The 15,971-nt window shown below is 42.8% G+C and overlaps 1 protein-coding gene across 2 annotated transcripts in view; it reads right to left on the bottom strand.

Annotated features, from left to right (window-relative positions):
• Nucleotides 1-15,971, bottom strand: part of efr3a (EFR3 homolog A (S. cerevisiae)) — a 156,020-nt gene that overhangs the window by 48,825 nt on the left and 91,224 nt on the right. The gene's annotated exons all lie outside the window — the stretch shown is intronic.

The following is a 15,971-nucleotide window of genomic DNA, read 5'->3' as shown; positions in this document are numbered from 1 at the left end:
TGAGATATGAAACAGTGGAAACCGCTTATAGTGATCAACAGCTTATATGGATCAAAAAGCTCTGAGACAGAATCAGTCCCATACCAAGGCTGTTTATATCATTTGCTTATAGTAATCAACTAGTCTGCTTACAGTATTCATTTTGGATCTTTTCATATATGACAACATATGGAGAAAAAAAATAAACCTACAGTAATTCTATATATATATATATATATATATATATATATTTTTTTTTTTAACTTTACTCCCTTGATGCACGTATGATATGTACTCAGCAGCTGTGGCGCTTTTATTGCCTCACAGTGACCCGTCTGCTGCCGGCTGGTTACCTGAAGCTGCTGCGTTGATGAAGTCATGACAGGAAAACGTCTCCTTGAAGCTCATGACAAGCTGCCAAAAACGAGCCAATGTGTTTGAAACAGCTGATCTGTACTTTGAAACAGTCAATGAAATTCAGTAAATTGTGAAGTTGACTGTTTCATTACTTTATATTCATGTAATAAATAAAATAAAATAAAATGTCAATTAGATGGTAATCTGCATGAGAAATAAAGAAGAAACAATGTGGTTATAATAATCACCTGCTTATAGTGATCAATACGACCCAGACAGACGTGATCAGTATAAGCAGTTTCCACTGTATATTGGAAAAGCTGCACCTGACAGTCCTGAAGTCTGTATGTCGAGTAAATAACAAACAGGAAGTAAGAGAAAAGAGAGGAAACTGTAACGTTCCTCATATGAACACATGAAACAAACAGAAATGTCAGATTTTCAATCGTTTGAGCTTTGACTGCTGCTCTTTTAATGACATATCTTCTTCTTCTGCAGTGGTTTTAATAACACCAGCGGGAGAATTAGCGCCACCTGCTGTTTATCTCGACAACCAGACTCTAATAGATGGAAACGTGTATTAATTCAAATATTATTTTGTCGATTTTCTGGAGAGTCAGTTAGAATTTGCGCTACATTTGGATAGAAACCTATTTAATCAAATAGTTGTTGAGATATTTCAGTCTGGACCAAAGTGGTGAACTGACAGACTTTGCCATTTCTACATTCATGCTGCTATCATGCCAAAAAACATTAACTGCAATATGTTATGTATACCCTTGCAAAGTTTTACATACTCAGTAAAATATTCAGCTAACAGCCTGAAAATAAAGATGGAAACTTTTCCTCCTCCTGATGTTTGTGTTACGCTGATAAAGCAACGAGACAACGAGTGATTCATACAGACAGAGAGACTTGATGGAAAGAGAGACGAGACGGTTTGAAACACAGGAAGAGAGTTTGGTCAATTCAGCTTGAGTTACTGCTTCATGTTAACTGACAAACTGACAAACTAGCGGGAGGCTTTTATTGTGAAGGAGACATAGGAAATTAAATGTGTTTATCACTGAATGAGCTTCATTCTTCAATAAAAACAAGTCGACACAAGACGATATGAAGATATTTGGAGCTGTTTGGTCAGCGGATCAGTTTTAAATACTTCAGGGAGGAAAAGTAGAAGCAGAAACAACCACAGTGATGATGTCAGACAACAGATTCTTACTGCTTTATCTGCAAACAACTTCTTTTCTTTACCATGCTGTGCTGTAAAAAAACACGTGTCAGCACAACTCAACTGCTGGCGGCACGGCTCGGCACGACTATCCTGAAAACCCTACATGATCCATAGGAAGCATATGACACGTAGAGGAAAAGTGGGAAAACTTCTGAGCCCAGATGCATAAAACTCTTTTCATCAGATTTATAAAGCTGTGTGTACACGTAGTTGTGTTTTTATAAATCTCAGTCATTGCAGAACTGGGCTCACGTTGCACAAGCCTCATTTCAACTCCCATAATTAGATATAAATGGATGAAGACACGGCCTTAACCAGCTGTTTTTGCCTGCCGCACCTGTCTGTACACCTGTCAATGAAACCAACGAGGAAGAAGACGTGTAAGTTTCACGGGTTGCGTCGCACCGGCGAGGTTCTTCGACAGCAGAACAGCTGTCATTACACACAGCTGTGTGGCTCTTTTATATCATTAATTCATCACACGGAGACGTAAACCATCGTCTCAGAAATGTAATCAATGATTAGTTCGTAGCTCTCATATCTGAACCGTCGAGGTGTGACACAACCGAGGATAAAATAAAAACAGCAACATACATTGTTGACTCCTTGTGAATTAATAGAATGATTGGCATAAACACAGAAAATCACACAATCAGTGCAGCTGCTTGTCAACCAAAACAAACAATGTTTTACTGAAAGATTCTCTCAGCTTATATTTCATCTCATCACCCTCAGATCACTCTAGTGAAACATGTGTACGTCTGGTCTGCAGAATGTGTGAGGTGTTGCACATTCTCACTGCATATAAATATAAATACCAGTTTATGTGCAGGAAATGGCGTGTGCATGGTTTTTGTGTGTGCATTTATGCATCTGTCCCCAGGTGTCCTCTGTGCTCTCTTGGAAGTAGAGAAAGAGAAATATTTAAATGAACATAATGTGTGTTTATTCATGTACTCAGGTGGACTGCATGGTCCTGTTTACACCTGGTACTAACATGCGTCTCCACATGCGTCCTGAGTGACCACATGCGATCGGATCTCACTTCCCCGCTCTATACGCAAACAAACACAGACATCATTTCCGTTTTCAAAGACCAAATTCCTTCGTTATTAACTGGACCGAGTTATGCAGCGATCTCTCTGCAGCACGCATTTACACACAAGACACAACAGCATAACTTCACTGATTATTTAAATCTCCGACACACCGACAGTGTCGGTCAGGATCTAATGTTAATTAATGTTCTTCTACACATTCTGATAGATCCTGAGCTCCATCATGTCGAGCAGCAAAACTAAAAACTGTCGTTATCAACTTGACAGGACAGAGGAAACTATCCAGCAACGTTTCGCCTCTGAAATATTTTTTTAGACAGACAAGCGAAAAATTAATGGTTTAATATATATTCTAATCGACGATTTGAAGAGGAAAACCAGTTAGGGAAATGGGAAAAACAGCAAAAAACGGGACGTGGGTTACATTTTTAATTCAAATAAAAAATGAAATTATTTGTTTATCTTGTTATCAGACAAGTTGATCAGCTTTGGACGGAGTCTGTGTCTAGTCTGCCGGAAAATAGAGGACATCAGCTGAGTAGCCGGTCCTTCAACGGGGCCCAGGATGCATTGCGTTTACATTACTGAAAGAATGTGGCCACATGTGGCACAGACCACCTCCGAATGTGGTCTGATCTCAATCCGTCCTCAATGCGTCTTGTGTGTATTTAGAGCTGTCCACTTGTGATTGGATCACCCGAGATGGATGTTAATACCAGGTGTAAACTGGGCCAATGTGCCCCATGTAGGTGTAAACTGTGTCCACACACTGCAGGGTTGGCGGTTTGATCCCGGGGTTAGGGTGTGTCAAAATGTCCTTGAGCAAGACACTGAACCCCAAGTTGCTCTCGATGGTCAGGCCAGCGCCTTGCATGTCAGCTCTGCCGCCATCGGTGTGAGTGTATAAATGGGTAAATGAGCAAAAAAGTGCAAAGCGTTTTGTCTGTTAAGGTAAAAAAGCGCTATTTAAGTACAGACCATTTAACGTTATGAAGCATCAAAAAAAAGAGCTCGGCTGTTACCCGTCAAGCTCAGGTCACCGAAAAGACAAAGAAAGGTCTAATGACCGAATCATGTGACAGCGAGGTCGGTATCAGGTCTGCGTACAGGAAGGAGAAAGGAAAGGAAATGAAGAAAAAAAAAGAGAGACTCTCTGCTTCAAACAAATTAAGTGAAAAAGCTCTGAGGCAGAAAGGAAACCAATGACACTAATTGGAAGAAGAGAGAAAAATGATTTAATGCAGCTCAGTTCTTGAAGAGGCCCTACAGATGTCAAGCAGTCACAGTAATATCACCTAATTAATTGTTAATGGCGACATTAAGAGGCTTGTTCCCTGATTGAATTTGCGAGCAGCACTCTGTTACTGTTATTTAAAACACGACGCTGACTTCAGGCGGAAAAAAAAGCAACAAAGACTTAACAATGAATCTCTGGGAGAACTCTGATAAAATAAACCCACGGTGGCTTTTTTTTTTCCACATGGCTGCTGGGAACTTTCTGATTTCCGCTTTCACAAAGAAATGTTTCATTAAACTTGGAAAATTCACTGTGGGTTTTCAGTGCTTTAGCGCTCACAATCAGTCGTTGGAATCCCATCAATCAAAGTGTCCTCGGTTTCTGAGGAGGCTCTCTAGAGAATTAATTACCAGCAGCAATCACAGTCACAAGTCTGCGAGTCTAAATCACCATCAATTAAAACAGAAACACCGTGAAATAATCTCATTTGAAGGATAAATGACTGTTGCATCAGTCTTACAAATGGGCTCGACAAATGAAAGCAGAACGGATCCGTCGTTGCTCTGCAGACAGATGAACGTTAACAGTGATTAGACCGATTAGACTGACCTACACACACGTCAGTCTCTACGATACTGTCTTCACTGTCTTCATCTTCTTATTTTATGTTTTATATATGTAATGTTAATGTGATATATATTTGTTATGTATGATCTTTACTTGTTTTTAAGCACATTGAGTTTACGCTCACTGTATGAAATGTGCTGTATAAATAAATCTGACTTGACTTTAATGAATGAGGCTGCAACAAAAAATTAATCTGCAACTATTTTGATAATGGATAACTTGTTTAAATCAAGTCAAAAATGAAAAATATTTGATGGTTTTAGATTCTCAAATTTGAGAATCTGCAGTTTTTCCTTGTGTTACATGATAGTAAATTAAATCTTTGAGTTTGGGACTGTTGGTCGGACGGAAAGACATTTGATGGAAATTGTGGTTATTTTTCACTATTTTTGATGTTTTATGGACCAAAACCATTAATCAAAAAACAAAAAAAGGTACGTTAGTTGTAGTCCTTTAACATGCGTATAGTTATCATGATAACTAGCATGTTAGCATGCTCTGTTAGCATTAATCTCAAAGTACAGCTAAAGCTGACAGAGATTCATTGAGCAGGTTTATGTTGTGTTTAAAAGTTGAAAATCACTTCAGTCTTCTTCTTGTACTTGAGAGGGAGATGAGACGTAATCTGACAGCTGGGATGATCCGTCCTGGACTAACAACCGAGTACGTTGTCTTCTTGATATTCAGCAGATAGAAGCTTCTTCCTGTGTTTACGTTCTCGCTCATCTTGACCAATGAGTGGAGAGAATGTTCTCACCAGACTCTTAGTGATGCATTTGATGAGTAGCAACAATCACGGCTACTGAATAAAATCCAATATTACCACGAACACAATCGATTAAAAGGAGGTACGCAGTTTACTTGTTAATGAGCTGCAGCACATTCTGTACAGTATGAAACATGATTAAAGGCTTTTTATCTGATCAACAGATTCATGAGGATCCATCCTGTGAGGAATATAAACAACTGTGCCAAATGTAATGTCAGTCCATCCATTAACTGTTGGGATGTTTCACCTGCATACTAACTAACCGCCTGACGCCATCTCCCCTGGATCCACACTGCTAGCGAGGCTAAAAAATGCTAAATACAAAAAACCTACTAATTTAAATATCTGTATGAGCTTTTCCTCCCGAAGCCGCCGAGGATAAAAGGGATCGAAGTGAAGTCGGCACTCAGAGCGGCTCAGCGGAGCAGAAACAGACTACGACGGAGGAAGTCTCAGCGGGGCCTCGGCTATTCACTCGGTAATTGTCCAATTTATGCAAACTGTGCCGAGTGGTGGTGCAGTGCGGCCAATAGGAGCGGGGACCAAGAGGAGGAGGATGATGTTTAAATCCCAGGAGGGAGAAACAGTCACCGGGTGGCGACGGTGCTCCGCTCTCACACGGCAGCTGTCTGCATGATAAGAGAGCTCATTTAATTTCCTCTGTGTGTGCTGAGAGGAAGGAGTGTGTGTGTGTGTGAGTGTGTGTGTGTGTGTGTGTGTGTGTGAGTGTGTGTGATAAAGAGAATGAGACAGAGTGTGAGTCATAGAAAGAGTGTGTGTGCACTTAAGTGTGTGAGAAAATGAATGCCGGTGCAAGAAAGTGTCTGGATGTGTATTTATATGTCTACCTCTGTGTGTGTGTGTGTGTGAGAGTGTGTGTGTGTGTGTGTGTGTGTGTGTGTGTGTGTGTTATTGGGCGACAGGTTTATTTGCTCCCCCGTCACCTCTCCCGCTGTCTGTGTCATGACTCCAACATGTAATAAAGCAGGTTATGAATCTAAAAGTGTCTGTAAAGTGAGAAGAAGAAGAAGCAGAAGAAGAAGCAGAAGAAGAAGAAGCAGAAGAAGAAGCAGCAGAAGAAGCAGCAGAAGAAGAAGAAGCAGCAGAAGAAGAAGCAAAAGAAGCAGGAGAAGAAGAAGAAGAAGAAGCAGAAGAAGAAGCAGGAGCAGAAGCAGAAGAAGCAGGAGCAGAGGAAGAAGCAGAAGAAGAAGCAGAAGAAGAAGCAGGAGCAGAAGCAGAAGAGGCAGGAGCAGAGGAAGAAGAAGAAGCAGAAGTAGGAGCAGCAGGAGCAGAAGCAGAAGCAGAAGAAGCAGAAGCAGAAGAAGACGCAGAAGCAGAATAAGCAGAAGAAGCAGGAGCAGCAGAAGAAGAAGCAGAAGCAGAAGAAACAGAAGAAGCAGGAGCAGAAGCAGAAGAAGAAGCAGAAGAGGCAGAAGAAAAAGAAGAAGCAAAAGAAGAAGAAGCAGAAGAAGAAGCAGAAGAAGAAGCAGAAGAGGCAGAAGAAAAAGAAGAAGCAAAAGAAGAAGAAGCAGAAGCAGAAGAAGAAGCAGAAGAAGCAGAAGAAGAAGCAGCAGAAGAAGCAGACGCAGAAGAAGCAGACGCAGAAGAAGCAGAAGAAGAAGCAGAAGAAGCAGGAGCAGAAGAAGACGCAGAAGCAGAAGAAGTAGGAGCAGCAGAAGAAGAAGGAGGAGCAGAAGCAGAAGAAGCAGAAGAAGCAGAAACAGAAGAAGCAGGAGCAGAAGCAGAAGAAGCAGAAGCAGAAGAAAAAGAAGAAGCAGAAGAAGAAGAAGAAGCAGAAGCAGCAGAAGAAGCAGAAGAAGCAGAAGAAGAAGCAGAAGCAGAAGAAGCAGAAGCAGACGCAGAAGAAGCAGATGCAGAAGAAGCAGAAGAAGAAGCAGAAGAAGCAGGAGCAGAAGAAGACGCAGAAGCAGAAGAAGCAGAAGCAGAAGAAGCAGAAGCAGAAGACGCAGAAGCAGAATAAGCAGAAGAAGAAACAGAAGAAGAAGCAGGAGCAGCAGAAGAAGCAGGAGCAGCAGAAGAAGAAGAAGCAGAAGAGGCAGAAGAAAAAGAAGAAGCAGAAGAAGAAGAAGCAGAAGCAGAAGAAGCAGAAGAAGCAGAAGGAGAAGCAGAAGAAGCAGAAGAAGAAGCAGAAGCAGAAGAAGCAGAAGGAGAAGCAGAAGAAGCAGAAGCAGAAGAAGCAGAAGCAGAAGACGCAGAAGCAGAATAAGCAGAAGAAGAAACAGAAGAAGAAGCAGGAGCAGCAGAAGAAGCAGGAGCAGCAGAAGAAGAAGAAGCAGAAGAGGCAGAAGAAGCAGAAGCAGAAGAAGCAGAAGGAGAAGCAGAAGAAGCAGAAGAAGCAGAAGGAGAAGCAGAAGAAGAAGCAGAAGAAGCAGAAGAAGCAGACGCAGAAGCAGGAGCAGCAGAAGAAGCAGAAGAAGAAGCAGAAGAAGAAGCAGGAGCAGCAGGAGCAGAAGCAGAAGAAGCAGAAGCAGAAGAAGCAGAAGAAGAAGCAGAAGCAGCAGAAGAAGAAACAGAAGAAGAAGCAGGAGCAGCAGAAGAAGAAGGAGGAGCAGAAGCAGAAGAAGCAGAAACAGAAGAAGCAGGAGCAGAAGCAGAAGCAGAAGAAAAAGAAGAAGCAGAAGAAGCAGGAGCAGAGGAAGAAGAAGAAGCAGAAGAAGAAGCAGGAGCAGAAGCAGAAGAGGCAGGAGCAGAGGAAGAAGAAGAAGCAGAAGTAGGAGCAGCAGGAGCAGAAGCAGAAGCAGAAGAAGCAGAAGCAGAAGAAGACGCAGAAGCAGAATAAGCAGAAGAAGCAGGAGCAGCAGAAGAAGAAGCAGAAGCAGAAGAAACAGAAGAAGCAGGAGCAGAAGCAGAAGAGGCAGAAGAAAAAGAAGAAGCAAAAGAAGAAGAAGCAGAAGAAGAAGCAGAAGAAGCAGAAGAAGAAGCAGCAGAAGAAGCAGAAGCAGAAGAAGCAGACGCAGAAGAAGCAGAAGAAGAAGCAGAAGAAGCAGGAGCAGAAGAAGACGCAGAAGCAGAAGAAGTAGGAGCAGCAGGAGCAGAAGCAGAAGAAGAAGCAGAAGCAGAAGAAGCAGAAGAAGCAGAAGAAGCAGAAGAAGAAGCAGGAGCAGCAGAAGAAGCAGAAGAAGAAGCAGAAGAAGCAGAAGAAGAAGCAGGAGCAGCAGGAGCAGAAGCAGAAGCAGAAGAAGCAGAAGAAGAAGCAGGAGCAGCAGAAGAAGCAGAAGAAGAAGCAGAAGAAGAAGCAGGAGCAGCAGAAGAAGAAGGAGGAGCAGAAGCAGAAGAAGCAGAAGAAGCAGAAACAGAAGAAGCAGGAGCAGAAGCAGAAGCAGAAACAGAAGAAGCAGGAGCAGAAGCAGAAGAAGAAGCAGAAGAAAAAGAAGAAGCAGAAGAAGAAGAAGCAGAAGCAGAAGAAGCAGAAGGAGAAGCAGAAGAAGCAGAAGCAGAAGAAGAAGCAGAAGCAGAAGAAGCAGAAGAAGCAGAAGGAGAAGCAGAAGAAGCAGAAGCAGAAGAAGCAGAAGCAGAAGAAGCAGACGCAGAAGCAGGAGCAGCAGAAGAAGCAGAAGAAGAAGCAGAAGAAGAAGCAGGAGCAGCAGGAGCAGAAGCAGAAGAAGCAGAAGCAGAAGAAGCAGAAGAAGAAGCAGAAGCAGCAGAAGAAGAAACAGAAGAAGAAGCAGGAGCAGCAGAAGAAGAAGGAGGAGCAGAAGCAGTAGAAGCAGAAACAGAAGAAGCAGGAGCAGAAGCAGAAGAAGAAGCAGAAGAGGCAGAAGAAAAAGAAGAAGCAAAAGAAGAAGAAGCAGAAGAAGAAGCAGAAGAAGAAGCAGAAGAGGCAGAAGAAAAAGAAGAAGCAAAAGAAGAAGAAGCAGAAGCAGAAGAAGAAGCAGAAGAAGCAGAAGAAGAAGCAGCAGAAGAAGCAGACGCAGAAGAAGCAGACGCAGAAGAAGCAGAAGAAGAAGCAGAAGAAGCAGGAGCAGAAGAAGACGCAGAAGCAGAAGAAGTAGGAGCAGCAGAAGAAGAAGGAGGAGCAGAAGCAGAAGAAGCAGAAGAAGCAGAAACAGAAGAAGCAGGAGCAGAAGCAGAAGAAGCAGAAGCAGAAGAAAAAGAAGAAGCAGAAGAAGAAGAAGAAGCAGAAGCAGCAGAAGAAGCAGAAGAAGCAGAAGAAGAAGCAGAAGCAGAAGAAGCAGAAGCAGACGCAGAAGAAGCAGAAGCAGAAGAAGCAGAAGAAGAAGCAGAAGAAGACGCAGAAGCAGAAGAAGCAGAAGCAGAAGAAGCAGAAGCAGAAGAAGCAGAAGCAGAAGACGCAGAAGCAGAATAAGCAGAAGAAGAAACAGAAGAAGAAGCAGGAGCAGCAGAAGAAGCAGGAGCAGCAGAAGAAGAAGAAGCAGAAGAGGCAGAAGAAAAAGAAGAAGCAGAAGAAGAAGAAGCAGAAGCAGAAGAAGCAGAAGAAGCAGAAGGAGAAGCAGAAGAAGCAGAAGCAGAAGAAGAAGCAGAAGCAGAAGAAGCAGAAGGAGAAGCAGAAGAAGCAGAAGCAGAAGAAGCAGAAGCAGAAGACGCAGAAGCAGAATAAGCAGAAGAAGAAGCAGAAGAAGCAGGAGCAGAAGAAGACGCAGAAGCAGAAGAAGTAGGAGCAGCAGAAGAAGAAGGAGGAGCAGAAGCAGAAGAAGCAGAAGAAGCAGAAACAGAAGAAGCAGGAGCAGAAGCAGAAGAAGCAGAAGCAGAAGAAAAAGAAGAAGCAGAAGAAGAAGAAGAAGCAGAAGCAGCAGAAGAAGCAGAAGAAGCAGAAGAAGAAGCAGAAGCAGAAGAAGCAGAAGCAGACGCAGAAGAAGCAGAAGCAGAAGAAGCAGAAGAAGAAGCAGAAGAAGCAGGAGCAGAAGAAGACGCAGAAGCAGAAGAAGCAGAAGCAGAAGAAGCAGAAGCAGAAGAAGCAGAAGCAGAAGACGCAGAAGCAGAATAAGCAGAAGAAGAAACAGAAGAAGAAGCAGGAGCAGCAGAAGAAGCAGGAGCAGCAGAAGAAGAAGAAGCAGAAGAGGCAGAAGAAAAAGAAGAAGCAGAAGAAGAAGAAGCAGAAGCAGAAGAAGCAGAAGAAGAAGCAGAAGAAGCAGGAGCAGAAGAAGACGCAGAAGCAGAAGAAGCAGAAGCAGAAGAAGCAGAAGCAGAAGAAGCAGAAGCAGAAGACGCAGAAGCAGAATAAGCAGAAGAAGAAACAGAAGAAGAAGCAGGAGCAGCAGAAGAAGCAGGAGCAGCAGAAGAAGAAGAAGCAGAAGAGGCAGAAGAAAAAGAAGAAGCAGAAGAAGAAGAAGCAGAAGCAGAAGAAGCAGAAGAAGCAGAAGGAGAAGCAGAAGAAGCAGAAGCAGAAGAAGAAGCAGAAGCAGAAGAAGCAGAAGGAGAAGCAGAAGAAGCAGAAGCAGAAGAAGCAGAAGCAGAAGACGCAGAAGCAGAATAAGCAGAAGAAGAAACAGAAGAAGAAGCAGGAGCAGCAGAAGAAGCAGGAGCAGCAGAAGAAGAAGAAGCAGAAGAGGCAGAAGAAGCAGAAGCAGAAGAAGCAGAAGGAGAAGCAGAAGAAGCAGAAGAAGCAGAAGGAGAAGCAGAAGAAGAAGCAGAAGAAGCAGAAGAAGCAGACGCAGAAGCAGGAGCAGCAGAAGAAGCAGAAGAAGAAGCAGAAGAAGAAGCAGGAGCAGCAGGAGCAGAAGCAGAAGAAGCAGAAGCAGAAGAAGCAGAAGAAGAAGCAGAAGCAGCAGAAGAAGAAACAGAAGAAGAAGCAGGAGCAGCAGAAGAAGAAGGAGGAGCAGAAGCAGAAGAAGCAGAAACAGAAGAAGCAGGAGCAGAAGCAGAAGCAGAAGAAAAAGAAGAAGCAGAAGAAGCAGGAGCAGAGGAAGAAGAAGAAGCAGAAGAAGAAGCAGGAGCAGAAGCAGAAGAGGCAGGAGCAGAGGAAGAAGAAGAAGCAGAAGTAGGAGCAGCAGGAGCAGAAGCAGAAGCAGAAGAAGCAGAAGCAGAAGAAGACGCAGAAGCAGAATAAGCAGAAGAAGCAGGAGCAGCAGAAGAAGAAGCAGAAGCAGAAGAAACAGAAGAAGCAGGAGCAGAAGCAGAAGAGGCAGAAGAAAAAGAAGAAGCAAAAGAAGAAGAAGCAGAAGAAGAAGCAGAAGAAGCAGAAGAAGAAGCAGCAGAAGAAGCAGAAGCAGAAGAAGCAGACGCAGAAGAAGCAGAAGAAGAAGCAGAAGAAGCAGGAGCAGAAGAAGACGCAGAAGCAGAAGAAGTAGGAGCAGCAGGAGCAGAAGCAGAAGAAGAAGCAGAAGCAGAAGAAGCAGAAGAAGCAGAAGAAGCAGAAGAAGAAGCAGGAGCAGCAGAAGAAGCAGAAGAAGAAGCAGAAGAAGCAGAAGAAGAAGCAGGAGCAGCAGGAGCAGAAGCAGAAGCAGAAGAAGCAGAAGAAGAAGCAGGAGCAGCAGAAGAAGCAGAAGAAGAAGCAGAAGAAGAAGCAGGAGCAGCAGAAGAAGAAGGAGGAGCAGAAGCAGAAGAAGCAGAAGAAGCAGAAACAGAAGAAGCAGGAGCAGAAGCAGAAGCAGAAACAGAAGAAGCAGGAGCAGAAGCAGAAGAAGAAGCAGAAGAAAAAGAAGAAGCAGAAGAAGAAGAAGCAGAAGCAGAAGAAGCAGAAGGAGAAGCAGAAGAAGCAGAAGCAGAAGAAGAAGCAGAAGCAGAAGAAGCAGAAGAAGCAGAAGGAGAAGCAGAAGAAGCAGAAGCAGAAGAAGCAGAAGCAGAAGAAGCAGACGCAGAAGCAGGAGCAGCAGAAGAAGCAGAAGAAGAAGCAGAAGAAGAAGCAGGAGCAGCAGGAGCAGAAGCAGAAGAAGCAGAAGCAGAAGAAGCAGAAGAAGAAGCAGAAGCAGCAGAAGAAGAAACAGAAGAAGAAGCAGGAGCAGCAGGAGCAGAAGCAGAAGAAGCAGAAGAAGCAGAAACAGAAGAAGCAGGAGCAGAAGCAGAAGAAGAAGCAGAAGAAAAAGAAGAAGCAGAAGAAGCAGGAGCAGAGGAAGAAGAAGAAGCAGAAGAAGAAGCAGAAGAAGCAGGAGCAGAAGCAGAAGAGGCAGGAGCAGAGGAAGAAGAAGAAGCAGAAGTAGGAGCAGCAGGAGCAGAAGCAGAAGCAGAAGAAGCAGAAGCAGAAGAAGACGCAGAAGCAGAATAAGCAGAAGAAGCAGGAGCAGCAGAAGAAGAAGCAGAAGCAGAAGAAACAGAAGAAGCAGGAGCAGAAGCAGAAGAGGCAGAAGAAGCAGGAGCAGCAGAAGAAGAAGAAGCAGAAGAGGCAGAAGAAAAAGAAGAAGCAGAAGAAGAAGAAGCAGAAGCAGCAGAAGAAGAAGCAGAAGAAGCAGAAGAAGAAGCAGAAGAAGAAGCAGAAGAAGAAGCAGCAGAAGAAGCAGAAGCAGAAGCAGAGGCAGAAGAAGCAGAAGCAGAAGAAGCAGAAGGAGAAGCAGAAGAAGCAGAAGAAGCAGAAGCAGAAGGAGAAGCAGAAGAAGAAGCAGAAGAAGCAGAAGCAGAAGAAGCAGAAGAAGAAGCAGGAGCAGCAGAAGAAGCAGAAGAAGAAGCAGAAGAAGCAGAAGAAGAAGCAGGAGCAGCAGGAGCAGAAGCAGAAGCAGAAGAAGCAGAAGCAGAAGAAGCAGAAGAAGAAGCAGGAGCAGCAGAAGAAGCAGAAGAAGAAGCAGAAGAAGAAGCAGGAGCAGCAGAAGAAGAAGGAGGAGCAGAAGCAGAAGAAGCAGAAGAAGCAGAAACAGAAGAAGCAGGAGCAGAAGCAGAAGCAGAAACAGAAGAAGCAGGAGCAGAAGCAGAAGAAGAAGCAGAAGAAAAAGAAGAAGCAGAAGAAGAAGAAGCAGAAGCAGAAGAAGCAGAAGGAGAAGCAGAAGAAGCAGAAGCAGAAGAAGAAGCAGAAGCAGAAGAAGCAGAAGAAGCAGAAGGAGAAGCAGAAGAAGCAGAAGCAGAAGAAGCAGAAGCAGAAGAAGCAGACGCAGAAGAAACAGACGCAGAAGAAGCAGAAGAAGAAGCAGAAGAAGCAGGAGCAGAAGAAGACGCAGAAGCAGAAGAAGTAGGAGCAGCAGGAGCAGAAGCAGAAGCAGAAGAAGCAGAAGCAGAAGAAGCAGAAGCAGAAGAAGCAGAAGCAGAAGAAGACGCAGAAGCAGAATAAGCAGAAGAAGAAACAGAAGAAGAAGCAGGAGCAGCAGAAGAAGAAGGAGGAGCAGAAGCAGAAGAAGCAGAAGCAGAAACAGAAGAAGCAGGAACAGCAGAAGAAGAAGAAGCAGAAGAAGCAGAAGCAGAAACAGAAGAAGCAGGAACAGCAGAAGAAGAAGCAGAAGCAGGAACAGAAGCAGAAGAAGCAGGAACAGCAGAAGAAGCAGGAGCAGAAGCAGAAGAAGCAGAAGCAGCAGAAGAAGAAGCAGAAGAAGCAGAAGCAGAAGAAGCAGAAGAAGAAGCAGAAGCAGCAGAAGAAGAAGCAGAAGAAGCAGAAGCAGAAGAAGCAGAAGAAGAAGCAGAAGCAGAAGAAGCAGAAGAAGAAGCAGAAGCAGAAGAAGCAGAAGAAGAAGCAGAAGCAGAAGAAGCAGAAGAAGCAGAAGCAGAAGCAGAAGAAGAAGAACCGTTGTTTTCATCCCCATGATTAAAACAACAACAAACAGCAGGATTAAGTCTCTGTTCACATCAAGCATGTTTGCAGCAGTTTTAACCCTGACATGTTTGCTCCTTTATTTACTTTCTTTGTTCGGGTGAAAACAAAGAGATCTGAACTAAATAACGACACAGAGACGCTATCCCAGCCCGCCGTGGCCGCACGATCGATCCATATGAGATCCCAATCTACCTATCAGCAGGGAGATCCACTGCATCAAAATAAACGCACCCAAAGTCTCTCTAAGCTGTATCGACAGTGCAAGTTTCTGCACGTAACAAACAGGAAGAGGAGGGCAGCTGGATATAAAGAAAACAAACCCGAGAGGTAAAATGTAATGAAAGAAGCTTCTTAGGAACAACAAAAAGGTGTCAAAGTCAAAGCGGCGATGAAGAGGGAGAACAAATACATCAACACCTCCGCAGGTTCTGACAAAGGACTTGTTTACTCTGCTGTGTGGAGTCGGATTCAAAGACAGTGATGTTTAAGAGACGCCTACGTAGTTTTTAAGCGTATTTGAACAAGCACATGAAACGTCTTCAGCTGAAAATCAGACCAGGACCAGAATTATTCAGCTCTTCAACCTGCTAACAGAATATAAAAACATGAAGGTGGAAGCAGCCGTTCAGTTACTCTTAGTCAAGCAGAGAATAAATAAGTCTCGGCTTATTTTATTATTTAGCTGCAAAGAGATAAAATAGTGTTAACAGCTCAGCTTTCTATCAAGTGTTCCTCTGCTGACACTTACAGGACAAAACTCCAGATGTTCATGGTTTTAATAGCTTTAGCTGCTCTTATGAATTAATCTTACAAGTGTTTATTCTGTTTTCTGTTTTACATTCTTGTTTATATTTTAATATTTCCTGTATTTTATCATCTGTTGTGCTTTTTACTATAATTTGTGCAGCACTTTGTTTGGTTGTTCTTAAACGTGCTATATAAATAAACTTGATTTGATTTAATAGATCAGGAGGCTTTATCAGTGTAGATATGATGAGGTGGATCAGAGTTCTGATACCAGTCGATACTTTGATATGTGAGACGTATAAGATGACACAGACGGGAAACAGTGTGTTTGAAAGTTTATGATTAGATGAGACAATAACAACACTCCTCCTGGTCCTGGTTGTGTTGGTGAAGTTATAACAATAACAATGTCTGCTTGTATATCTTAGATTTCTACTGACAATCCTTGAATACATGCAGAGACTTTCTAATGTTTTTAATGTTTCCTATCTGTCTTATCTTCCAGGCGGTTTTAATGCATTTCCATCCCCAATAAAAACCAATTAACTGAACTCACATTTAATCACCTAAAACACTGAGTTAAGAGGTGAGAGGAGCTACTGAGGCTCACAGACAGTGAGACATGTTTCTCATAGACAACGTCAGTCACTCGCTGCTCTCTCTCTTTAACGGCTTTGATCAACATGAAACTCTCCCGATTACATCATCCGTAGAAAAGATGAACAACTGTGTAAGAAAGTATCAGATTCTTTGATAAAAAGTCGAAGGTCCGAGACTATGAACATAAACGTTTGTTTATGGTGGTGGTAGAAGTATTGAGATCTTTTGCTGAAGTAAATGTAGCGATACCACAGTATAAAAATACTCCTTTACAAGTACAAGTCCTGCATTCAAGCTCTTACTTAAAGTAAAAGTATAAAAGTATTAATATTTATATGCTAAAAGGCCTCCTCTTGGAATATTTCATGTTTTATTGTTTTATAACATTAAATCAAAGGTGATTTAATGCAGATTTTTTTTACACTGATCAACAGTAAAAGACTCTTCATGTCAAGATGAAAACAGATCTCTACATTAATTACAAATATAAAACACCTGAAATATAGATGTGAAAAGTAACTTTAGCTGTGAAACGAATATGTAGTGGAGTAAAAAGTACAATATTTCCCTCAAGTATAAAGTAGCATAAAATGAGATTACACTAGTAAAGTACAAGTACTGCAGGACAGTATTTGAGTAAAATGTACTTCGTTATGTTCCAAAACTGAATTTTTTTAAAGTAGAAGTTAATTATGACTCACAATATCCAATCA

This window comes from Thunnus albacares, chromosome 12, assembly GCF_914725855.1.
Source record: "Thunnus albacares chromosome 12, fThuAlb1.1, whole genome shotgun sequence".
Lineage (NCBI taxonomy): Eukaryota > Metazoa > Chordata > Actinopteri > Scombriformes > Scombridae > Thunnus > Thunnus albacares.
The sequence above is the reverse complement of the archived record's forward strand: the minus strand, read 5'-3'. Positions and strand labels throughout refer to the sequence as shown.